The sequence below is a fragment of the Callithrix jacchus genome, chromosome 12, assembly GCF_049354715.1.
Source record: "Callithrix jacchus isolate 240 chromosome 12, calJac240_pri, whole genome shotgun sequence".
Taxonomy (NCBI): domain Eukaryota; kingdom Metazoa; phylum Chordata; class Mammalia; order Primates; family Cebidae; genus Callithrix; species Callithrix jacchus.
The window spans coordinates 77,971,869-77,999,717 of NC_133513.1; the positions used below are offsets into that span (position 1 = coordinate 77,971,869).

Below are 27,849 nucleotides of genomic sequence, written 5' to 3' on the forward strand. Positions count from 1 at the left end.
AAGAGAAACAGGCTTAGAGAAAAAGTAGTTCCGTTTTGATATTTTAGGGTGACGTGTAATGATTTGCCCAAGTGTATTTTTCAAGAAGGTTGATACATGTCTAAAGTTGAAAAGACAAATCCAGGCTGGAAATGTAAATCTGGAAGTTGTCAGCAATGTAGAGCACATTGAAAGCTGTGAGACTACCTGAAGATCACCGAGGACGAAAGGGTACACAGAGACGAGAAGAGATCAAGGATCGAGTTGTGAAGTATGCCAACATGGAAATACTGGAAGGCTCAGGACCAACCAAACAAAGTAGCAGAGACAGGACAGCTAATGGGAAAGAAAGAAAACAAGGAGCATATGAGATTCTAGAAGCCAAGTGAAGAAAATGTCTCAAGGAGGAGGAGTGGGCAACTGTGTCAAAAATTACAGATAGGTCAAATAAGACATAATAATCAAAACTTGAATTTCAGAAAGTGGAGGTCAATAGTGACCTTAGTAGAGCAATACGAATAAGAGCCTCGGGAAAGGATGGGAGGTGAGGAATTAGAAATGCTATGCTTGTATGTATTGCAAGAAATTTTCTCAAATGGGAACAAAGAACTGGATTAGCAGTCAAAGTAGGGATATGGGGATAAAGTGTTTTTGTTTGTTTGGTTGGTTGGTTTTTAAAGATTTGAGTGAGGAAAAAGATTCACATGAAGGAGAAAATTTCTAGGATGATGCTGTTAAGTAAGAGAAAGGGGATACGAGCTGGTACTCAGTGAAATGTCAGTGTAGGTCAAACCAGTGATAAGTCAATGTGGTTACCAGTAAAAGTCAAATGTTTCAAAAGAATGACAAACTAGGTTAGCCTATAGGATGGGTAAGAGTTTTTATACACTCGCGAAGACATACAGAGAAGGCAAACTTGGGATAACATCAAGTATTACAACAAGGCAATATGTTTTCCTATCAACAGCACCACCAAACACAAATAGCTGTTTTATTTAATGACTAGATAATATGCGGTAGGCATTATTCTAAGTCTTTTATACTTATTGTCATCTAATTGTTACAAGAAATGACTACAACCTTCTGGAGAAAACTGAGACAGACAATTTACTAACTTTCCAATGTCACATGCTTCATAAGGAGTTGTACTGGGTTTTATATGCAGGCAGACTGACTCTAAAACCTGTGCTAAACCACTATCTGATTCTCACCCATCCATCTCTTTATACATTCATCTACATATCTACCTAGAAAATCCTGTATTCTCACTCCTGGTTAGTGTTTCCAATGGTGAAGAATTGTATTGAGAAATATTTATAAGAAAATGAGACTGTGAAATACAAAATACCATGAATCTAGGCAGAAATTCATGTCATTATAGTAGGCTTGGAGTTTAGGGATCAGTTACAGATTGGCTTTTTGGTTTACATGCATCATTGGAAGTCTAAAAACCAACCCCCTCTGGACTCCCATTCTTCTCAGAATACACTTGGGCAGCACCAAACAGCAGGAGAGGGGTGAAAGCAGGCTAATGAGGAACACCATGCTGCTCCCATGGGTGAACTATTCTGATGGCTTAAAAGGGGTCACCCCTGCTGGTGTCATCGAAGGTATGGAAGTCTTCAAGGGGATGACTCTAAGGGAACATCAAGGAGTGTTTACTGGAAGGCAAGGCCTCCTTACCCACTCACCCAATACCTCTGACTCTGGGAGAAGGAGGAGCAGCTGGTGACCTAATACACTCATCTCCACCCTTACCAGACTCCAAAGCCCAACATAAATCAATGACATTTACCCATCTTCGCAAACCACTTTCATCAATACCTAACCACCTCTGCTTCAGTTTTATTTCTTCAGTTTTCTGAAAGCACTTAATCCAATAGCCCCAAAATCTCCCTTAGTATTTAAGTGTTTACTAGATTTTTACTATCAAATGAGACTAAAAGCATCTTGAATTAAGAAACTGTCTGATTTTGCATTTGTCACAATATTTAGAAATATTAAGCCTCTAGTACACACAGTTGACTTTAAAAGGTCTTGCTTTATATCAGCTTATCATCATCTTGTTTGTGTATGTGAAACAAGTAAAAAATATCTGATGTTTTAGCTCCTTATTTATTGATTTAATTTTTTCACTGACAGTGAATATTAATATGAATACTTGGATTACTTAAAAATTAATACAACTTAACACATAGCTCATATTCTTGTTTTCTTTTAAAAATAATATTAATAAAGTTTTTATTTTTAGGTTTCATATGAAAAAACTTTAGTACCATGATATATGGAATGTGCAAATATTCTTAACTTTCATATTAAGTAGTTAAAAAAATTTAAATTTTTAAAAAGATGTGTTGACTTTGTTTTTAAAATAAAATTCATCCTGACATTTATTCAGATCATCTTCTACATTAAATTTTAATACAGATTATATATTATTGATCTAAGGCTGCATAACAAATTATCTCAAGATGTATTGCCTTAAAACAACAATAAACATTTATTACATTATGGTTTCTGTGAGGCAGAAGTTGGGAGCAACTTAGCTGGGCAGTTCTGTCTTAGCCCATCAAGATGACATCTCCATACATGTGGCCAACAATCATATGAAAAAAAAGCTCAACATCACTGAGCATTAGAGAAATGCATCATAACCACAATGAGGTACTATCTCATACCACTCAGAATGGCTGTTTTTAAAAAGCCAAAAAAATAACAGATGCTGGTGGGGTTGTGGAGAAAAAGGAATGCTTATACATTGTTGGTGGGAGTGTAAATTAGTTCACCCATTGTGGAAAGCAGTGTGGGGATTCCTCAAACATCTAAAAACAGAAATACCATTCAATCCAGCAATCTCATTACTGGTTAAACACCCAAGAGAATGTAAATAATTATAAAGACATATGTATACATATGTTCATCAAAGCACTATTCACAGTAGCAAGGACATAGAAGCAACCTAAATGCCCATCACTGGTATACTGGATAAAGAAAATGTGGTACATATATACCATGGAATGGTATACAGTCATAAAATGGTATACAGTCTTTTTATACAGTCATAAAACGAATGAGATCATGTCCTCTGCAGGAACATGGATGGAGCTGCAGGCCATTATCCTTAGCAAACTAACACATAAATGGAAAGCCAAATACTGCATATTCCCATTTATAAGTAGAAGCTAAACGATGAAAATACATGGACACATAGAGGGAAACAACACACACTGGGGCATTTTGGAGGGTGGAGGGTCGGGGGGAGAGGATCATGAAAAATAACAAATGGGTATTATACTTAATATCTGGGTGACAAAATAATCTGTATGACAGACCCCCATGACACAAGTTTACCTATATAACAAACGTGCACATGTACTCCTGAACTTCAAGGTCAAATTAGAGAAAAAAAGATGTCATCTCCTTAGTCATATGAAGCCTGACTAGAACTGAAGCTGCAATTCCAAAATGCCCACTCACATAGTTGGCCACTTGGTGCTAGTTGTTAGAAGAAGGGCCCACTTCCTCCCCATGTGAGCTTTTCCACAAATTGCCTAAGTGTCTTCATGATAGGGTAGCTGACTTCCCAAGAAGCAAACAACCTCAGAGAGTAAGTCAGGGGACACAACATCTTCATAATGCAGCCTCAGTTGTCATACATAAATCCTACTCACAGTATTCTGAATGTCACTGGGGTCATACCCTAGAAGACTCTGAAGACTAGACAGAGGCTTCTTGTCTTTGTTCTGCAGTTAAGGGAAAGCAATGCCACTTTTAAAAAATATGGAATATTGGAAAGGATCCCATAAAAATGAAGTGTGTTTTGCTAATTTGTTTACAGAGGCAAATATGATTTTCACAGAAATGTAAAGATGACCTTCCAACTTTAGTCTTTCTTTCTTTCTAGAAGAATTAATAAACTACTTTAGAAAAATGAATGGGAGATGTATGCTTATTTTTTTTCTCCCCGCCTCTTTCATTTGCAATATTTAAAGATCTATCGCACAGTTTGCTCTTGGCAGGATAATTATAAATATAACCAGTATTTGGTAGCAAAAAGGGTAAGAAGAAATTATTATTTGCCCCCAGTATTTGCATGCAAATTCACTTGAGTGATTAACAAAAAATAACAAGAGGATGAGTGATTGTCAGCTAATTAATTCTTGGTTATTCAACACGTTGTTGGCCAGTATAGGGGTTACTTAGGTTCTTCCCAGCTACATCTCCTTCTTTCTAACAGGTCACCTGAGGCACTTTGCTGTTTGTTATTAGGCAGTGGAAAAAAAAGAGTCAGTTTAGTAGTTTGTTATAGCAACTGTGGATAAAAGCTTATTGGAGGAGAATAATAAATGAATGTGTAAAATAAGATGTTGGGATTGTTTGTTATTAATATTTACATCCTACCTCATTGGTTCTGCCTGATCCTATTCTAGATTATCAGTTAAGGCATCTTAGACTCAAAGGATTACTGGACACTTATGCAGACAGCTTGTAATCTAAAGGAAAATACACTATAATTACACTTTCTAGTTGGCTAAAACCTTGCCAGTCTTTTCAGTTAATTTCTTTATTTTATTTTCCCATGATTTTTCTAATTCTCATAAGTTTGTAAATATGTTGCACATGACTAAACCCTCCCAGGCTCAAAACCTACTCATCCTAGTATATAAATGTTTTATAACCCATTTACATCTAGTGTGAACACAGGAAGAAGTATTACAAGTGCGCACTATGAAAACAAAGAAGTCCCACAAGGGAACATACTTCTTTGTTTTTCCTTTTAAAATTGTGTTTCATTTTTAAATAAATATGCTATCATTCATCTTTTATCTTCAGCTTATCTAACTGCTGTTGAATTTAGCTTTGGTTGAATACAGAGACTGGTCATAATATTCTCTTATATTTTATATCAGAAAACTAAAATTATTAACATTAACTATATTATGGTTAAAATGTTTAGTTTAAAATATTAATTAATGAAGATAAGACTCATAAACACTAATTGCATTTCTTGGGAGGCCCTGAATACAGTAACGGCTCCTTTGCTCTTCAAATACTTGAAAGATATTAAAAGGGAAATTTACCTTGAAAAAGTACCCTAATCCCTGTAAATTTTTAATTTAAGAATCCAGAATAAACATTTATTTTTGCAACAAATATTTTTAAAGTAATAAACATAGAATTTATATAATTTTAAGAAGTATAAATGGTTTAGAAGTTAAGACTTCTATTCAGGTTGGAGATTACTGCCTCGGCTGCTGTGAACCAAAATTTTCTATTGCAGCTATTCATACAATTGGGTACATTTATGTTGAATCAAAAAGAAAGTGGGTCAGATTTGATAAGGTTTAAAAACATCTCTTTTAACCAGAAGTCTAAAAACATTTAATAATTTCTACTTGTCCTTTCTGTTGTCATCTTATTGCTTTTTACGATAATTTCTTAGGTTCTGTCTCTACATCGCCTTGTGCTTGTGACCTCAATGCCAGGCAAAAGAGCAGTCTCTCTGATGGATGTCAGCTGTTAGTTCATCCTGTTTTTATTAAAAACAACAACAACAAAAAAAAAAAAACCCGAAACCCAAAACTTTAACCCATTTTTTTCCTTTCTTCTTTCCTTCCTTCCTTCCTTCCTTCCTTCCTTCCTTCCTTCCTTCCTTCCTTCCTTCCTTCCTTCCTTCCCTCCTTCCCTTCCTCCCTCCCTCCCTTCCTTCCCTCCCTCTCTGTTTCCTTCCTTCCTTTCTCTTTCTTTCTCTTTTTGACTGAGTCTCGCTCTGTCACCCAGGCTGGAGTGCAGTGGTGCAATCTCAGTTCACTGCAACCTCCGCCTTTTGGGTTCAACTGATTCTCTTGCCTCAAATTCCTGAGCAGTTAAGATTACAGGCATGTGCCACCATGCCCCGCTAATTTTTGTATTTTTAGCAGAGCTGGGGTTTCACCATGTTGGTTAGGCTGGTCTTGAACTCCTGACCTCATCATCTGCCAGCCTCAGGCTCCCAAAGTGCTGAGATTACAAGCATGAGCCACTGTGCCTGGCCCTAACCTATTTTTCTAAACCATGAATTTTCTAAGAGAAGCCATTGGAATGAGAGGCAAAATAGGAGTTTCACTCATTATGCAAATTACAACTAAAGAGTAAAGGAGGAAGGAAGAGAAGGGCTAGCCACAGTGTAATTATTAAAATATCCTTCGTGATGATGTCTACACTATCAACAGGGCTGAAGTCCGGTTTATTTCCCAGCTAGTACATTTCCATCAGATGTCCAAGACACCAATGGAACTTGTTTCTGTTGTCTCCTATCCAGTAGCAGACAGTGCATTTGTCAACCTACTGTATATTGTTTAATCCTTGCTATTTGAGTAAACCTAGGTTAATGCTGGCTTGTTATTTCTATTATATCATATTGAATAATTAAACCTATCTCTTTATGTACCATTTGAAGGCAGGGTGAAAATATTGTTTGAAGGTAGGGTGAACTAAAATTAGAGCAATGTGGTTTGCTTTAGTTCCTAGACTAGGAGATTCATTTGATGCTAATCTAAAAAAAAGAGAACTCTACATACACACACACACACACACACACACACACACACAATTTTTAGGTACATGGACACACAGACACACACACACACACACACACACACATATATATGTATAGGTATATATATACCTAAAAATGTGTGTATATATATGTGAATGTGGATGTGTCTGTGTGTGTGTATATATATTTATACCACATGTCTCTCAAGATAACTTTAGCCTCTCCCAGGATATGTATTTATTCCTCCCAATTAAAAATAAACACAACAAAAGGAAGTTGGATAAACTTACTCCTTAGTAGGCTTACAACTAAGAGGTTGAAGGAGGCAAGGTCAGAAGAGCCTTGGGTGCTATTTTGGAAGAAAGGGAAACAGGGCCTACTTAACCACCCTTCCATGACCTGTGGTTTGAGAAACACAGCTCTGAACAGTTCCCACACAACAGCTGCTTTTCCGCATCACCATCAGACAGGAAATGGAATGGCACATAGAATGCAATTTATAGGATTTGTTCTCGCAGAAAGTGAAACAGGATCTCCAGGCTATTAAATTCACTTTGATGCGGGATCTGAACCACTTATTAAACAGAATTGTCTGCCTAGTAAAAGAAAGCTTCCATTTGTGAAAAACTAAAAAGTTTTCAGAAGTATTTTGAAAATAGTTAAGCAGTCACTGGGTTTAAACAAAAGTTATTTTGAAAATTAGAGACATTTTGATCTATTTAATTCTCATAACAAGACAGTAAAGCGATCTAAAAATCCCCACCAAAACCTACAACCATATAAAGGCCAAAGGTTCTATTCCCTGTAGGACCATGGGAGAAATAATATCAGAAATTCCAGCCACATATAAAATAGGAGTCAAAATCTATCTAAGATGCTCTGCAGCCTGGCTCTATTAACTGCATCTAATTCTGGGGCTAAACTAATACAGAAAGGTAAAAAGGAGAAAATAGGTAATTTCCATATTAATAAACAGGTATTTTTCTAATTTGGATGTTCCATCAAACTCTGACTATTCAATTAACATTTTATTGCCGAAACTCTTTGCTCGGCCAGTGTGATTTGATTTTGAGGCTCCTGCAAAATGCATGTGCAGCTATTTCCCTGGCATTCCAGTAGCTATTTGCTGGTTTCCCAAAGGATCCCCAGCACGGGAGTCTGCTGACTGAAGAGCTACCTTTCTCAGAGTGAGAAGCTTAGTGTCATTTGTGTCCCATACATAATGTCTTTGATTGAAATAAAAATTTAAGCTTCCATTCTCTGCTTGGCAATGCTTGTTAGAATGATCAAAGGAATCATATGTAGTCCAAACCAGTAGCTTCTTTGCATTCTTGGAAGCAGTCTGAAGAATCTCCCAAATCTGCTAGCTCTCTTCTTACTTCAGTAAATTTATGAAAGAGAAAGAAACACCCTCAGGGTCTCTGAGTGTACAGTTCGCTTGTCTCCTTTGCCATTGGCTTGCTCTCAGCCACTTTGTGTTTCTTGAACGGTTCTATGAGGATGGGTATACTCTCCAAATAGCCACTGGAGGGCACAAAAGTACAATGTTTGTCTCCAGGTTAGGCCTTTGTGGTTTTGTTGTTCTGAAACAATCTATGCTTCTTAAGATACTCAACTAGATATGACATTTTCACTTTTAGAACACAACTATCAAATATCTACGTTGTCATCTACCTTTTGTCAGTGATATTCTGAGTAAGATCAAAATCAAAAGTTATGTTTCTAACATTACCGTTATAAAAATGTATATTAACATCTTTTCATTCCTTTCATCTGTCTTTCATATTTAAGGTTATCCATCCAAATTCATGATTTAAAATTTCACAAAGAAATTATTTCACTTTGAAACATGTATGAATGTATGAATACCACCAATGTGTATTCAAACATCTTCCCATGGGGAAAAGAGAAAATGTTGAGGTGATATTGAAAAGTACACCGACCTGAGATTCACAAAAGAAAACAGCTTTCTTTTCTTGCTGCTTTAACTTTTTAGATGCCTGTGTATCTCGCACTATAGCATAAGATGCTTATACCAAGTCAGCTTCAAAATAAACTTTTCTTTCTTTCTTTTTGAGATGGATATTTGCTCTTGTCACCCAGGCTGGAGTGCAATGGCATGTTCTCGGCTCACTGCAACCTCTGCCTCCCAGGTTCAAGCAATTCTCCTGCCTCAGCCTCCCAAGTAGCAGGGATTACAGATGCCCACCACCATGCCCGGCTATATTTGTACTTTTAGTAGAGATGGGGTTTCACCATGTTGGCCAGGCTGGTCTCAAACTCCTGACCTCAGAGGATCTGCCTGCCTCGGCCTCCCAAAGTGTTGGGGATTATTGGTGTGAGCCACCACACCTGGGCCAAAATAGACTTTGTACTTATAATAATACATCTCTCCAAAATGGCATCTTTGTGCTGGCAATTTTTTTTTTTTTTTTGCAAAAACTTATCGCTGTCTTAACAAAAAAATCATGTGAATTATGGTAGAAACTGTTAAAATGTATATTAAAGTCAAATAACCATCACAATATTCAAAATGACCTACAAATTATAAAAACTGGCTTACTGCTTTCATAGCAGAAACTGTTCCCCTAGTGAAAGGCCTCTCAATTGGTTGCCTGCTCCATATGATCTTCCAATTGTCCCTAGATTTAACGTTCCAAAGCACATAGTCATGTTCGCTGGGTTTTTCCCATTACATTTGCATCAAGTTGGAATTCCTTTGTGGGGCATTAATGGAACTTTGCTGTGTAATCTTTATTTGGCCTCTTTCTTCACAGCCACTCCATTCACATGTCATACTCTAAGTCTCATAGGGCTATTAAAGAATCCTTAAATGTTCTGTTGTGAAGCGATAGCTACTATTTCTTTAGAAAATAAAAATAATTTCCTAGAGTAATTGTACTTACTGCATGCTAGCTACTACATAAAGTACTATACACACAAACTCTCATATAATTTTGCTCCAAAGTCTGAGGTGTTTATGTACGACATTCACCTTATAGGTAAGGAAACTGAATGTTAGTGAGGGAGTGATTCCTTAGATGTCACTGTTATGTGTGATGTCAAAGTTTATGCATCTAAAAATGACACTGGCATACTGTTCTCTGTTTGCAGACTTTCATGCTGTTGTGGATTTTGTGCTAAAGGAGAACAGTGAGAGATACGCACCCAAGGTATATCCTGGAAGGTAACCTTAAATCTTATTACTTTCTCTCCTTTCTCTCCTTCCAAGCAGAATCCTTACTTCCTCTGTGCTACCGTTGCACTTTTGGGTGCCAGCATATTGGATGCTTATGTACTAACACTCCACTGTAGAGTGGGGGATCCTAGAGTTTGGGCAGGGTGTATTATTCATCTCAGTGAATCACCCAGAGAATGGCTGGCATATATTGGATGGAATCTGCAAATTAGGACTCTCTCCTTTGCCAATCAGACTTTGAAAAAGTAGGCTTATTCCACATCTTAGATGCTCATCAAATTTTGAAACATATACAAAACATATACATTTTATTTTCTAAAAAGGTATTTCTTATAAATGTATTAAATGTATGTTTGGTTTTCCTTTTAAAATTTCTGGACAGTTTTATTTGCAAATATCAGGAATGTGTTATACGTGTTATGTTAGTATTATTTATAAGTTATTTATAATGGAGGCACTTAACATTTCCACAGAGGTAGAATATAAAGTGAAGTTCAAAAGACAACTACCTAAAGGATTTGTATCTGCTCTGTAGATGATGTGCTCTTCCTCAGTGGCTGCTGCTTCTCTTCCTCTCACTGCTGAGTCAGTGTCTAGCTCCACCTCGTAGCGACTATTCCATTCCCGGAAGCAAGATGGCTCTGCTCAGCTACTTAGTTGAACCCAGCTGCCTGTTCCCAATCCCCACAAGTCCAATGAGAAAAGTGGCTCTTTTTTCCCTACTGAGCTACAAGGCACATCCTATTTCCATGTCTGAACTGGCTCCAGCTAGGATTTCATAAATGTATTGCTGCTATGTTAAAATGGACTCTTCCTTATGTTGGTCATCAAGACTTTTCCCTTGAGCTTCACTAAAAAGCAGCTAAGATTTGCACTGATTCTGCATGTTAGGACATAGTGTCATAACTAAGGGATGAAGTTTTCATGACGAGCCTTAAATAAACTCATAACAAATTTTTTACCAAATAGAATCAAGCGAGATGTTTCCTGATTTTCTTCACATTTGAAAATATTTGTTGCCAACTCAGTTTCATAACTAAGGGATGAAGTTTTCATGACGAGCCCTAAATAAACTCATAACAAATTTTTTACCAAGTAGAATCAGGTGAGATGTTTCCTGATTTTCTTCACATTTGAAAATATTTGTTGCCAACTCAGTTTGCAAAGCTATTAAAAGTCAACTGAGAGTCTTGATGGCCAGGCCTAAACTTCTATTTCTTTGTGTCATAACATAGTGATTGACTTCTGTTCAGAGCTGAATTACTATCTCTCTATTTGAAAGTTCATTTGCTTTAAATGCAAAAGTCCATTTCTTAGTGTGCAAACATATATGTACACAGTGGTCATCAGGACCACTGATATAAAGCACTTTATTGCTAAAGTTTCCCATGTATATCTAACTTGCTTTTATTATGACAAAGTCACTCTATGTTGAAATTCCTGTTCAATTTTCTTTTAGTGTTTTCACTGAAGGTAAATTTGACTGTTTAGTAGGAAAAAGCTACAATCCCTTTGAGAAAAACAATATTGAACAGAAATCAAATTGAAATTTTGTTTTATTCCATAATCCAGTTAAAGCATAATAAAAATAAATAAATAAATAAAGCCAAAACATGGATTGAGGCTACTGAAAAGATTTCTGCTGTGGAGAAAGTGATCCATGGGTTTCATGCAAACAGAACAATAATTCTGCCTTGTAACTTGTATTTCTCTTTCTCTGTCTCTCTCTCTCCCCTACCCCATTCTTCTCCCCCCACCAATCATGCACATGAAAAGATAGAAAAGCTAGAGTATATGAGAGGAAAAAGTATATGTTATCTTTTTAATTATTTCTTTTTTAAAAAAATAAAGGAACAGGAAAAACAAATTCTCTTCTCGAAGGTGTTAAAGTTTGTGATGGTAGTTACATTCACAGTTTAGGAGGCAAGTGAATTACCAGTGTTAAGTTTAGCCTAAAGCTGCCTTCTTACCAGTTTTAAGTTCGCTCTAAAGGTTTCTCCATACAGTGAACTATGAGCTAATGAGGTGTAAACAGACTGTAACATCTTCGTGTTTCAATCAGAGAGCTTTGCCCAATCACTGGCGGCCATTTGTTCAAACCTTGTCTGACTAAAGCAGATGCTGAGCTGTAACCAATCCGGCTGTTTCTGTACCCCACTTCTGTTTTTCTTGGACCTCATTTTCCTTTTTCTGTCCAAAAATGTTTCTTTATTAAAGAAAACCTTTAGACAAATTTAACAGAATAAATAATAATAAATAATAATAAATTAACCCATAATAAAAAAGTTTTAACACCTAATAAAAAAGTTAATTGCATTAAAACCCACTGCCAATGTTCAATTAAATAGCATTGAATTCCTGTAACTTTAGAAATGTAAGATTTATAGAAATCTTTTTATACAAGTTGTTTTACCTATTTTTTTCCAATATAGAAACTGAGTCTGGAGGGGTAGAATTGCCACAGATCACGCAGTTATTAGCAGATCATTTAAGTGCATTCATATCTTCTTCTTTCCATAGTAACATTTATCACCCCCATGTTACTTTACTAACAAATTATTAAATTACTTTTCTTTCTTTTTTTAAACAGGATAGGTGTTTGTGTATTTTAAAAATGACTTCATTTTGGAAGTTTTAATTAATGTTCTCATTTGTAATAAAGACAATCCAGTAGAACTGTCTGAATTAATAATATATTGTGAAAATCTGTTGGTTTGGCCCAGGAAAATATCATTATTTTACCATCTGATGGTAGCAATTTCTAAATGCATGCATAATCTTAAAGAGAACTAAATAAGCAAGTGAGGCTGAACTCGTAAAAGCCCTCGTTCTTTGCATTATGAAGGTTTAAGCTCTTTACAGGCAGAAATGTTTTTTTTTAAAATAATTAGTTTTGAAAAATTTCTTGACTATATCTCTACATATTTTCTGGATATAGTTAGCATACTGGGTAAAATATAATCTCCCTTGTATGAGTGACCTTGCAGTGTATCAGGGTCAACAGGAATTCCTGTGGAGACTGGAGCCCAGGCAGAACATGATATATGCATACAGATCCCAAGACAAAACCTGAAAACTTTAAAACATCAGAATATCTGATAACTGATTTGTGTGATTTTTGCTTCTTTTTCTTAAAAAGTGAAATGTAGCAGGAAAAAGAAATCCAAGTAGAATTTCATTGCTTAATATAGCAACTGGTACATGTTCAATAAATGTTTACTATATAACTGATGGCGCCAGTTAGAGGTGCTATTTTATATGATGAATGTTTTAATGAAAAAGAAAATTCAAACGTAAGCCTGAAGGAAATAAGTATATTGACTCATTGATCTGTATATTTTTGATATGTACTTTTAAATGACAACTTATGCAATTATGTTATAAATTCTTCGAAAGCAACTATCAAGGCTGTTGATCCTCTATGATCTGCACAGGCCTAACTCAGAAGGTACTTGATACATGTTTGATGGATACATGGACAGAAGAATGAGTGAGTCTACTTACTGACCACCTAGAGTTTGCTGAATTTAAATGAATGTATCAGAATTTGAATAAAATTGGCAAATAGCTGTGATATTTCATTTTTCTTCTTAAATGTTTATAGAAGATCAATATTTGCACAGTGGTGAAGGAGACAGGCTTATATCTCTCTCCTGGAAGTTATATTCTAACAAAAATGTAGAAATAAATACATTAATAAATAACATACCATGAGAATTGTTATAAAAGAAACAAGCAGAGTTCTGTGATTGTGTAGGGTGTGAGTTTGTGGGGAATATTCTTTAAATGAGTGGTCAGGGAAGGCCTCTCTGAGAAAGTGATATTTACATTAAGAATCCAGTGACAGCCGGGCATGGTGGCTCAAGCCTGTAATCCCAGCACTTTGGGAGGCTGAGGCGGGTGGATCACGAGGTCAAGAGATCGAGACCATCGTGGTCAACGTGGTCAACATGTTGAAACCCCGTCTCTACTAAAAACACAAAAAAAAATTAGCTGGGCATGGTGGTGCGTGCCTGTAATCCCAGCTACTGAGGAGGCTGAGGCAGGAGAATTGCCTGAACCTAGGAAGCAGAGGTTGCAGTGAGCCAAGATCGCGCCATTGCACTCCAGCCTGGGTAAAAAAAGCAAACTCGGTCTCAAAAAAAAAAAAAAAGAATCCAGTGACAGGAATAGGAAGGTGCCGTTGTGACCGTCCTGGAGAGGTTGGAATGCATGAGAAACTAAAATAAGATCTAGTGGCCGAAACATAACAAGCTTCAAACATAAGGCAGGCAAGGAGAGGCAGGTAGCTTCTGCAAGATACAAGAGATGACACGTTTTGAATTTATTCTAATAGCAATCCACTTTAATTAGGAGAGTGACAATGATAATGATTGTAGCTGCCATCTTATGGGCCCGAGTTCATTAAGTAGGGATTGCAGAATAGGCATCACCTAAATGTTTAACATTAGTCATTTAATCTTCAAATCAAATCAGAAGCATGGAAAATCACTCCTTCCATTTACAGAAGTGGAAATGGGATCTTAAGGTATTTCATTAACTTGGCCAAGATTGCAGCTAGTAAGTGTGACATCATCATATTTCTGATTTGCAAACAACAAGATACGTTGCCAAAGACAGACTGTTGCTGAGGAGACAGTCACAGGAAGGGGAGGTCAACTGGGAATTAACATGGTGGTTCAGGTGAGAGAGAGTGTTGGTATGAACAGGTGGTGGCAATAAGGGAGTCCTAGAAGGAACAGGCACACATTATTTGCTAACGGATTTGAGATGGGTGATGAGGGAGAAGCGGGTGGATGGTGCTGTTGCTTCCTGATATAGAGAAGATTAGAGAAGAAGCAGGTTTGAGGAAAATCAAGATTTCAGTTTTGGATGAAGTCTAAGCCACATGAGGTTATGACTTACGGCAAAAAACATCTGTCAAGAGCAAAATCTTTTTTGTGAAAAAGATTCTAAAACTCCTTTGACATTCTCAGTACTCTCCTCACGTGCTCATCAGTTCCCTGCAAAAATTACTTTTAATATTAGATGAGGCCCTTGACATAAATAATTAGTAATAGACAACTCAAGGCAAAACCCAGCCAGGGCCTGTTTTATTGTGTGGCAAGTGTACTAAGATTGATTATGACATTTTTAAATGGTTGGAAATAAAATCAAAAGAGGTGTAATATTTTCTGACACATGAAAATTATATGAAACTCAGGTCTCAGGCTCCATAACTAAAGTTTATCAAAACACAGTCATTTCCATTTGTTTATATATTGCCTGTGACTGCTTCTGTCCTAAATGGCAGAGCTGAGTAGGTCTGGAGGGCTGAAAATATTGACTACAAAGATCATTACAGAAAAAGTTTATGGACCCTGCTCCAGGGCAGTATTCCACTTGGTAAGAGAAGCCTAATGGCAATTTATCAAAAACATTTTTCTTTAATTAGGGTTTTACTCAAATATAATATAGTTAGAAATGTGCTGAAATCATTGTCTCTCTTAAGCATATTTTCTACATTATTAAAACTATTTCGGTGAAAACAAAAAACATTTAGAGACAAACTTTAAAAGACTTCTAAATAATAAACTCTTAGTATTGTGTTTTGAAGTGAGGCTAGTAGTTTAGCTGTAGTCAAACTTCATATGAATATTTCTACACATCAACTTATAACCAATATAAATTATGTAGAATATATAAATTATACAATAATAATTAAAGAACAGGCTTTTAAAAGAACAATATAGCTAATGGAAAAATTATTGCCTTTGGGGCAGAAATAATTTGCCATTTCACTTGTCATTGACTTAAAGATCATCTTTCTACAATTTCCTTTCTCTTAATGGATACAGTGTTACTTGAAACTCCCAGTAGAACATTAATGGTGTCTAAGTGTCCTAGTGTTAGCTCTGAGTGGTTGTGAATTTGTTTCAGTTGTTCATAAGTGGATTTGGTAATGCTGATTTAAAGATGAACTCAGCTGTTAAAAATATGCAGATAGATGATGCTGCAGGATTTCACGGTAAAGCATTTTACCATAACATTTATGTGATGTGATAAATATGATAGAGAAAAAGTGTTTATGCCAAACAGAATTGTTTGCAGAAGAGATCTTGTTAGTACTTTTAAATTATGACAGGATCTAAAATATCATAGTTTATATGTTTCGTAGCCCATGATTAAGCTACAAGCAGAGGATTCAAGAACAGTTTTATAATGGAATGTCTTCCTTTTTATCTTGAGTGCCTTTCATTTGTAATGTAAGAAAGGAAGCCTTTTACATTCAAAGTGATTCATGAATATTCTCAGCTTAAAAGCAAGGCTATAACAAGATCATAACTATGGTCACAATGCCACTGACTCCACTGAAATACAAAACCCTCAGAGACTATTATAGCACCTTTATGCACACAAACTAGAAAAGCTACAAGAAATGGATAAATTCCTGGAAACTTACCACCCCCCAAGGTTGAATGAGGGAGATATTGAAACCCTAAACAGATCATAATTTGTTCCAAAACTAAATCAGTAATAAAAACCCTATTAACAACAACAACAACAACAAAAAAAAAAACCAAAGAAAGAAAAGCCCAGGTGGATTGATAGCCAAATTCTATAAGATGTATAAATGTATAAAGAAGAACTGGAATCATTCCTGTGGAAAATATTCAAAAGAACTGAGGAAGTGGGACTGTCCCCTAATTCATTCTGTGGGGCCAGCATCATTCTGATACCAAAATCTAGCAGAGACACAACCAAAAAAGAAATCACCAGGCTAATAACCTTGATGAACATAGATGTAAAAATCTTCAACAAAATGCCAGTAGCACATCAAAAAGCTAATCTACCATGATCAAGTACCCTTTATCACTGGGATGCAAGGTTAGTTCAATATATACAAATCAATAAATGTGATTCATCACATAAGTGGAACTAAAATCAAAAACACAGGATGGTATCAGTAGATCCCAAAAAGGAGTTTGATAAAATGCAACATCCCTTCATGTTAAAACCCTTGACAAAGTAGGCATTGAAGGAACATACTTCAAAATAATAAGAATTGTCATAAATTGTCTATGACAACGTCATACAGAATGAGCAAAACCTGGAAGCATTCCTCCTGAGAACTGGAACAAGACAAAGATGCCCATACTCACCACTCATGTTCAACATAGTAGTGGACCTCATAACCAGAGCAATCCAGCAAGAGAAAAAAAATAAAAGGCATCCAAATAGGAAGAAGGAAGTCAAACTATCTCTGTTTGCAGACAATATGATTTTATATCTATAAAGATTCATATTCTCTACTTGAAAATTCCTAAATCTGAAAACAACTTCAGCAAAGTTTCAGGACACAAAATCAATGCACATATATCACTTGCATTTCTATAACAACAACATACAAACTGAGTGCCAAATTAAGAATGCAATCCCATTCACAATAGCCACCCACACAGAAAATAAAATACCTAGGATTACAGCTAGTCAGGGAGGTGAAAGATCTCTACAAAGTGAATTACACAACACTGCTGAAAGAAATTGGAGATGACACAAACAAATGAAAAAACATTTCAGGATCATAAATAGGCAGAATTAATATTAAAATGGCAATACTGCTCAAAGTAATTTACAGATTCGGTATTATTACTATCAAACTATCAATGATATTTTCATAACATTAGAAAAAAAAGCTATTCTAAAATTTATACGGAACCAAGAAAAAAATAAATAAATAAAAGCCCAATAGCCACATCAATCCTAAGCAAAAAGAACAAACTTAGAAGCATCACATTACTTGACTTCAAACTATATTACAGGATACGGTAACCAAAACAGCATGGTGCTAGTACAAAAACAGACACATAAACCAACAGAATGGACTATAGAGCCCAGAAATAAATCTGCACACCTACAACCATATGATCTTCGACAAAGTGAATGAAAACAATCAATGGATAAATAACTGTCTATTTAATAAGTAGTGCTGGAATAACTGGCTAGCTACATGCAGAAGATTGAAACTGGACCCCTTCCTCATACTGTATATAAAAATCAACTCAAGATGGATTAAATACTTAAATGCAAATCATAAAAGTATTAAAAACCCTAGAAGATAACCTAGGAAATACCATTCTGGATATAGGCACTGGCAAATATTTCATAATAAAGGCACCAAAAGAAATTGCAACAAAAACAAAAGCTGACAAATGGGATGTAACTAAAGAGCTTCTTTCTGCAAAGAAACTATCAACAGAGTAAACAGACCACCTACAGAATGGAAGAAAATATTGCAAACTATTCATCTGACAAAGAGCTAATATCCAAAATCTACAAGGAACTTAAACAAATTAACAAGCAAGAAACAAACAACCTCATTAAACAGTGAGAAAAGGACATGAGCAGACACTCTTTAAAAGAGACATGCCGGCCGGGCACGGTGGCTCACACCTGTAATCCCAGCACTTTGGGAGGCTGAGGCGGGTGGATCACGAGGTCAAGAGATCGAGACCAGCCTGGTCAACATGGTGAAATCCCATCTCTACTAAAAATACAAAAAGTTAGCTGGGCGTGGTGGCAGGTCCCTGTAATCCCAGCTACTCAGGAGGCTGAGGCAGGAGAATTGCCTGAACCCAGGAGGCGGAGGTTGTGGTGAGCTGAGATTGCGCCATTGCACTTCAGCCTGGGTAACAAGAACGAAACCCCGTCTCAAAAAAAAAAAGAGAGAGAGAGAGATGCATGCAGCCAACAAGTATATGAAAAAATTCTCAACATCACTAATTATTAGAGAAATGCAAATCTAAATAAAAAATGAGATACCATCGTACACTAGTCAGAATGGCTTTTATTAAAAAGTCAAAAAAGTAACAGATGCTGGTGAGGTTGTGGTGAAAAAGGAACACTGTGAGAATGTTAATTAGTGGAAAGCAGTTTGGTGATTTCTCAAAGAAATTAAAGTAGAACTACTGTTCAACCCAAAAATCCATTATTGAGTATATGCCCAAAGGAATATAAATGGTTCTACCATAAAGACATATGCACACATACAATCAGTGCAGCACTATTCACAATAGCAAAGACATGGAACCAACCTAAATGCCTGTCAATGATAAACTGGATAAAGAAAATGTGGTACATATATACTATGGGATATTATGCAGCCATAAAAAAGAATGAGATCATGTCCTTTGCAGCAGCAAAGATAGAGCTGTAGGCCATTGTCCTAAGTGAACTAAGGCAGGAAAATAAAACCAAATACTGCATGTTCTCACTTGTAAGTAGCAGCTAAACACTGAGTACACATGGACACCAAGAAGGAAACAATAGATGCCAGGGCCTGTTTGATAGTGGAGGGCAGGACAAGGGTGAGGATTATAAAACTATATATCGGGTACGATAGTTATTACTTGGGTGATGAAATAATCTGTACACCAAATGCCCACAACACAATTTACCTACGTAACAAACCTCCACATATACCCTTGAAACTAAATAAAAAGTTAAAAACAAACAAACAAACAAACAATAACAAAAGAAGAAGATGAGGATAATAATAACAGGTGGACCCTAACTCAAAGAATTAAATGAAAGAACAGAAATAAAATGCTTAGCTCAGTGCCTGGCACAGACCAAGTATTCAATCCCAACTAATTGTTCTGAAAAGGTATGTTCATTAGTCCACATAATTCTTTCATGATGTTATAAATTTTACACAGGTTTTAGGAAGTGTAGGAGAAAGAGTTGGTAACTGTTCCACTGGTCATCCTAGCACAAACACTTTGCTACTCCCCAAGGTCTGCATCCTTAAAAAGGACCTAAGGAATTTTCCTTATGCGTGTGAGGTATGTTTATTTGGAGGTCATGGAGTAATTCCAGGGAGGTGAATTTGGGCTAGGAACTCAAGGACAAATAGGTGTTTCATAATCTCTTCCTGTGGGGTTCTGGCAAAGCTGAACCACTTATGTATGGAAGGGTTAGATCTCAGCATGAAGATCCCTACAAATAATAGTTATGAGAAGCTAGTGGGAAATTATCTTTGTGAATTTTCCCTAAAACATAAACAAACACAGTTACTCTATGGGTAATGCTAGGAGTAGTCAGTGGCTTTTGGAATTTTCTTTTTCTTTTTTTTTTCTGAGACGGAGTTTCACTCTTGTTACCCGGGGTGGAGTGCAATGGCGTGATAACGGCTCACCACAACCTCCACCTCCTGGGTTCAGGCAATTCTTCTGCCTCAGCCTCCCGATTAGCTGGGACTACAGGCACGCGCCACCATGCCCAGCTAATTTTTGTATTTTTAGTAGAGACAGGGTTTCACCATGTTGACCAGGATGGTGTCAATCTCTTGACCTCGTGATCCACCCGCCTCAGCCTCCCAAAGTGCTGGGACTATAGGCATGAGCCACTGCACCTGGCCAAGTGGTCAGTGGCTTTTGAAATTTTCTAATACAGGGCACCCAATTTAGTGGGTCTGGTTAGAACATACAGCAAGTATGATCTTTGAGTGAAGATATACTTGATTTAGGGGGATGTTGAGTTCAGCAATTTCTACTGTTTTTTTTTTTTTTTTTTTTTTTCTAAGAGACCAGGAGACTCTTCACTCTTCTATGAGTGGAGGATAATACAATAGGGAATATAATAAAATAAGTACCTAGCAGTCATTAAAAGAAATGCCTACCTCAAAATGTCAGTTAGAGGGTGTAAAAAGATTCCTGAAAACTTTAAAGAATATGCTTTCTACACTGAGCCTAGGAAGGAAAATTTTAGAAGTAGGATTGAAATAGAATTGGGGGGGAAACATAGAACGAGCAAGAATGGCTGGAATCCAGTCTCATCCTTCATCGAAGGTCATGTTGGGTGTGTTCAAAGTAGCATTCTCTACAGTCTGAAAGACAAAAGTGGCCATGAGAGACAGTGCTAACATAACCAGTTAACTTCTTTGTGACAGGCTGAAAAATGGTTCCCCAAAATTGTCCTAATTCCTGGAACCTGTAAATAGACCCTAAATACTATCCCAAGTATGCTTAAGAAAAGGAAACAGAGTGAGCTTAAACGCGCATGCACGTGCGCGCACGCACACACACACACACACACACACACACACACACACGAAAGGTAAAGACAGAGGTAAAGATTGGGATGCAACCAAAAACCACAGGCTGCTAGTAGCCACCAGAATCTGGAAGAGGAGATAAATGGATTCTCCTCCAGAAACTCCAGAAGAAGTGTGCTTCTGATACTGTAGGAATTCTGGTCTCCAGAAGTGTGAAAGAATAAATTTCTGTTATTTTAAACCACGCAGTTTGTGGTAATTTGTCACATTATTCACAGAAAACTAATATAATGTAATTACTACTTTTACTATCACTCTAATTATTATAGATTTTTAAATTCTGTTTGCTCGTTGTTTCTTCCTTCCTGAAGTAATTGTCAGCCATTAGAAAATTATTATTTTTCTTTCCTCTTGAGTTAGATTACACTGTGTTTGCCATTGTAAACACAATTTCTTTGGCTCAATTACAGGATGCTAAGTCATAAAAACTATGTCTATCAGTCACCAACAAGTTCTCAAACAAATTATTTCTTTCCACAGAACAAATATTTATCAAACTGCATGTCAATTAAGTCAAGTAATTATACCCTTAAGAGATGCCATTTTCAAATTTAGTTTCTCGAAACCATATACTACAGATGTTCAAGTTTGAATGTGTATCTATCTGGAAAACAATGAAGAAGCTGAGTCACACAAAGATATTAGGAAAAATATAATGAACTATTTGAACATTTGTAACATTGTGTTTGTATTTTTCTGTCAGCATTATGTAAACAAAATCATATTCAAAGATGAACTGACATGAGTAATGAAGTAATGCTACATTGTGTCCTCCCGGTGGGTAAAAGGGAGCCCTGAGACATTCCCCTGTGCACCATATTGTAAATCAACCGCTTCACTGCTCTAAATGGTACCCTAGTGACCAGAAAAGGCACATTAAACATCCCAGAGTACCTGTCATAGCAGGAGGAAGCTTTGTACTTGTTCTGTATTTCATCCATGAATATGGTAACATTTAAAAGCCATATTTCTTAAGTCTCCATAAAGTCTGGTATTAAGATGACTTGGTCCACATCTCTAGAATAACTAAGAGTTTCCTCTTCTACAGAATGAAGGAGCTGGACTTGGAGATCTCTCCCACCTCTCAAGTGGTGTAAGTGAAGGATACTGATCCAGTGTGACCATGCTGCTATTTGAAGACTTACTCAAAGTTATCAAATGGACTAACCATGTGGGGGTGTGGTTTAACAAGGAAAACAGCCAGAATAAACATGTTAGTGTCTCAGTTTTATGATTGTTTCATGTGCAGCATCGTGACTTAAACCTGTTTTTCTTACACCAGATGAAGGTTCTTCTACAGTCTTCACAAGGACACAATATTTGTCATGAGTAAATATTTCTATTCTCTTGATATAATTCAGATTATATCAAAATGTGCTTTGAAATAACAGGCAGTAGAATCACTTGGTATAATCTTGTCCTCAGTTGACATGTTTACTTATTTTTATCTAGCCTATGTTTGAAGTCCAACATGAGCTCATTTCTCATGCTGGGGTGGAATGTATGCTTCACAAGTGCAAAGGAAGGGATCCAATTCTTTTGCATCTTTAGAGATTATCTCATGAAGCAAGGTTCAGTTTAGAACTCTGAGATCCAGCGCTGATAACTTGACTTTACGAGGATATGCACACACAAAAATCTGAATGTCCAGACAAAAACTGAAAAGAAAAACCTGTTATCTGTTTCCTCCTTTACAAAATGGAAACTAACAACTGTTTTCCTAATAAAATTGTAGCAAACCTGCACAAAGTAAGCATCTCCACCACATTTGCTATTACTATTGTGACTACTACTATTATTGTCAAAAGAAATTATTGACTAAGATGAACACAAATTTAGAGATACTGCTACAATAAATAGCACTTTCTACTATTTAATTAATGTCTACATCATAATTAGTATACGATCATAGTAGATTTATTCAATATGACACTATGATAATAACTTACTTCAAAGAGGTTTTGAAATACTGATTTAATAATATAAAATATTTGGAGAATCCTTCACTTAGGAAAGTTTTATTTATATAATTATTACCTACTTCTAATATAGCCCATCTGCCCACTAATCCCCAATAACACTGGCTCTACTTCTGCTGCAGGATAATGCTGCATTAGCAAGTTCACCTCTAATTTACTAACACATATCCTGGAGTCTCTTTAGATAATTCCCAAACCTCCTGCTTTCTTTCATCTAACCAAAATGAATATATTTCCTTGTCAGCAAATATATGGGTTTCAGATGACTACAGTCCAAGCTGGTAAGCCTTGTTTTTCTAATTTACATTTTAATCAATTTCCTCTCCAGTTTGCTCCATTTTGGCATTTTTTTCTTCTTATATGTTTGCAATACTTCCTAGGGAATAATACCTACATTTTGAATTACAGATTTGTTGAATGCATCTTTTGGGTAATTAAGATGTTAAAGACAAGACTCAACTATGATCCTTAAAGAATTCCCTTGCATATTTAATCAGCCATTACACATACCACTAATTGGGATCAATTTCCATTTTTTCAGTTTTCATTTGAACCATGAAAATCATAGGAGTACACTTTTTCCTAACTATATCCAATTAATATATGTTAATACAAAATGTTCTTAGCAAATATCTCACTATAAGTTTTCAGTTTAAATGATTCCATTAGGATAATTAATCTGTAAATGCAATTAATTCAAAGTTAATAAAAATATTTAGTTAAAATTAAAAACTGATTGTCATTCCGAGATTCTGAAATTTGAAGTCAATAAGAATGGGCTTAGCAATGTGAGGTATTACTTATAAATGATCACTAAAAGTAAATAAAAATTAAAAAATTTAAAAGCCATAGGTTAATTTTGAAGGGCTGTAAATAAGAATAGTGGGCTTTTTAAAACATGCTTGTGTATTGCAATCTTTCAGTAATATAATAAACCCAGCACACATTGATCAAGTCTATCTGCACTTAACAGATTAAAAATGAAAAGAAGATCAAGAAGTTTAGATAGAGACTTGGATCCTCAGCCAATTCTAATTCTGCTACTTAGGGAAAATTATTAAGGCCAATGTCACTAAGAATAGTGGTTGATATTTTATGCCTGCTTTTTGATTGGAGATATAGTTTTGGTTAATAAATATATCAAAATTAAAGCAACACCTTAATTTTGGTGCTAGTTGTCTTTCAAACAAACTAATATTAGTTGAGCTAAAGAGAGAAAAAAACCCAGGAAGCATGAAAAGGAGAGGCATTAAACCAGCTCACTGTGAGTTTTCTGGACTTGCCATTTTGCATACATCTCTCTTTCCATTTTCATTGATATAGGAATTATGCCAAAAACACCTTAACAAATCATATGATCTATTTCTTTGTCATCACAAAACCATCTAAACATTCATTTCAGTAAAACATCTCTTAGGCATTTAACTTAAGTGTTAAACTGGTATTTTCTCACAAGTCAATGTGAGGTGGATCAGACCACAGTAATTCAATACAGCAAGTGTCACTATAAAGCCCTCAGGTGGTCTCCCTGATTATTTCATACTAATTAGCTCAGATAATTAAAGGTTCTGTTTTATTACCTTGATGCAAGTGGCTGATGCTTTGGGATAGTTAATTCTGCTATATTTCATTTTTAAATTAAATGTCATTACCTGGATATAGCTTTTTATTATGCTTTAATATTGTCAATAGGTAAAACATTACAGGAAAGAAAAAAGATTATTTTTCAAATTTCTTAGCACTGATAACTTAATTGCAATTACTTTCTATTTTTCAAATATTGAACTTCATTAATCCAACACTATTCTGGTATTTAGCTTCACATTGTTAAAACCAGAGACAAAGGCCACATAAATGAAAACTTTAGGGAGATAATATTAGCTGGGTTTTACCTTACATGCCAAATATATATTTAATTTTCTTTTCACTACTTAAAAAACTCAAATATTAATTCTATGATGCTTTTTAAGTTCTTACTAATCCTAAGTGTTTAGTTCTGTGATCATTTTTATCTTTGAATAACAGTCATCATTCTCCTTTCCCGCATTGTCATAACCATCATGTTTCCATGGAAACTGTGGAGAAAGAGTAAAATGGTAAAACACCTCCATTTAGGTTTATGTTGACAGGGTTGTTTTTTATAAGGAGCTTCAATTATTTAGACAGATAAGAATATGTACAGTGACCTAATAAATGATATAGAATAATAGCTCATCTTTCAAAAACAGGAAATTATGTTTCCAGCTAATAGGACTTAACCTTTTCTGTTAAGAACTAGTTATTTGGTGATGAGGCTTGGGGGTGTTTTGTTTTCTTTATGTTTTATTGTACTGTTGAGATTTCTGTTATCATGTAAAATAAAACAACAAAATGAAAAATAAATCTTTAAAAAGAACTAGTTGTTGCATTCTTGATAAGTATATTTTAATCTTTACCAAATGTCACAAACATAGTTACCTTTCAGACAGAAATTTAAAATAGAAAAAATAATTCTTCAATGCAAATAAAGGGATTTAGAGAACAAAATCTATTTGGAGTTTCATCCAAAGTATTGTTTACTTCCCACATTCTGCTCCTCTAAAAATCATACATTTAAAAAAAGCAACCAATTTTAACTTAAATACAAGTTAAGTGTATTTGAATCGCTGAATGAAGGGAACCAGAGGAAACTGGTTATAGTACTTGCTTCTAAAAAGGAAGATTTGCCTTTTGCTTTGTGTGTGTGTGTGTGTGTGTGTGTGTGTGTGTGTCTCTCTCTACATATATAAAATATATATTTATGTTTATATATATATATATATATATATATATATATATATATTTTTTTTTTTTTTTGAGATGAAGTGTTGCTCTGTCACCCAGGCTGAAGTGCAGTGGTGCGGTCTCGGATCACTGCAACCTCTGCCTCCTGAGTTCAAGTGATTTTCCTGCCTCAACCTCCTGAGCAGCTGGAACTACAGGCATGTGCCACCACACTGGGCTAATTTTTTTATATTTTTATTAGAGACAGGGTTTCACCATGTTAGTCAGAATAGTCTCAATCTCCTGACCTTGTGATCCACCCACCTTGGCCTCCCAAAATGCTGGGATCATAGGCATGAGCCACAGCACCTAGCCCACTGTGTATATATTTTATTTGATGATGTTGTTTGTTTAAAAAGCTAGTTATTACTTACTTAAAATGTAGACTGTCCCTTGAAATAAAGATCCTGGTTAATAACAAACCACAGTGTTAAATGATATTTGAAATAATTCTAAAATGTTTAAGTCAAACGGTTACGTAAAATGTATAGGTTTTCACAGAGAAAAAAGCTTCTTTTTGTTTTTTCTACAATTTTCAGTTTGTAAAGTGGCAAATTTTTCCTTTAATATTTGCTCTATGGAGATGGAGATTTGGGCAAATGGCTGAGAAAACTGGAGCCTTTGTTGTTCTAGGAGAACTCAGTAGCAGTCACTTTTAACTAGTGTACTTCTTGCCAACTAAAAAATTATAGGCCAAAGGGAAGAGATCCTGAATCTCATGATAACAACAATGAACTTAAGGTCTTAACAAAGACAAAAATTGATAAAAGCAGAGTGACATGGATATTGCAAAGCCTTTTGCCTCAACTGTCTTTTAGGCAAGTTGCTTGGTTAAAAAGAAAGAAAGAAAGAAAGAAAAAATCCTCAGCTTACTATGTTTTCAAAAACTCAAGGATGAGTTTTCTGTCTCCTTAAATCCTAATATAAGAAAGGAATTTCTAAGGCAAACTAAGGTTTACATCCAAACAAATCTATATAGTTTTTTTCTTTTTATAGAAATATTTAATATCTTAGAAAGTTGCCAATTCTGTGGAGGTTGTGATATTAATTGATATCTGGAAAAAGATTAGTTCAATTGGTAGCATAAGCAAAGCTTTATTCTTGACTTCCTCCTAAAATAGTAAAGTTTTTTTGACTTTATGAACATAGATGGAAATTGAGAATGTCAACCTAAAATGCTTGATGAAATATCTTTCTTAAAGAATTATACATGTAGTTCGTAACTTAATATGCTATTCCCTTAGAATAAAATGGGAATACTGCAAGATTAGATATAGCATGCTTCAAGTTAAATAATATACTTATTGAAAAAATCTTTCTCTGACCTTATTCTCCCTAAAAACGTCTAGAAACAAAGAAAGTTAATAGCAGTGACCATACTTACTTAGTACCATTTCTGGCTAAAAGGAACATGTGTTACTTGAGAAATGTCTGATCTCAGGTCCAGGGGAGGAAATGTACATGAAAAACCTTGGGCATCTTACTGTCTAGAAAGCAAGGGAGCTATTGGCAACTAATCGTTGTATCAAGAAGAAACAAGGAACCAACCTAAAGAGGCTCCCGTTAACAAACTGACTGAACATCCTGAATATATAAAAATTCACAAATTTGGCCAGGTATGGTGGCTCATGCCTATAATCCCAGCACTTTGGGAGGCTGAGGCGGGTGGATCACAAGGTCAAGAGATCGAGACCATCCTGGTCAATATGGTGAAACCCCGTCTCTACTAAAAATAGAAAAATTAGCTGGGCATGGTGGCGCACACCTGTAGTCCCAGCTACTCAGGAGGCTGAGGCAGGAGAATTGGTTGAACCCAGGAGGCAGAGGTTGCGGTGAACTGAGATTGCGCTGTTACACTCCAGCCTGGGTAACAAGAGCGAAAATCCATCTCAAAAAAAAAAAAAAAAATCCACAAATTCATAATACCAAAAAAATGTGCAAATTATTCAAATGTGCAAACATTTAAAAAATCTCATTTGTCACCAAAAGCTAACTAGGACACCAGTTACTTACTCTGGAAATTGATAATTAATAGGAAAGGATAAATAGCATTTATCTTATCTGTCTTGAATGAATAATATGAGGATAAATAGTATATCACACTCCTAACTGATATGGGAAAAGCTGTTTAGAGAAGAATTCCAATTAATAGATAAAATAAGTATAAAGAAAAAGAAGAATGAATTGGATAATGATTCTATTAAAAACCTAATGAAATAGGTGATTCAGGCAATCATCATCATTGTATATTAAACAT

At 35.6% G+C, this 27,849-nt stretch overlaps 1 protein-coding gene and 1 long non-coding RNA gene across 7 annotated transcripts in view; one reads left to right on the forward strand and one right to left on the reverse strand.

The window, feature by feature from the left end:
* The window catches only part of LOC103796739 (uncharacterized), a 64,187-nt gene extending 39,002 nt beyond the window's left edge, over positions 1 to 25,185 (forward strand). For both annotated transcript variants that reach the window (XR_004731559.3, XR_013524986.1), the window contains 2 exons: positions 9,632 to 9,704; positions 21,860 to 25,185. This is a non-coding gene — a long non-coding RNA (uncharacterized LOC103796739). The remainder of the gene's footprint in view (positions 1 to 9,631; positions 9,705 to 21,859) is intronic.
* PRKG1 (protein kinase cGMP-dependent 1) overlaps positions 1 to 27,849 on the reverse strand; it is a 1,319,131-nt gene that overhangs the window by 67,429 nt on the left and 1,223,853 nt on the right. The gene's annotated exons all lie outside the window — the stretch shown is intronic.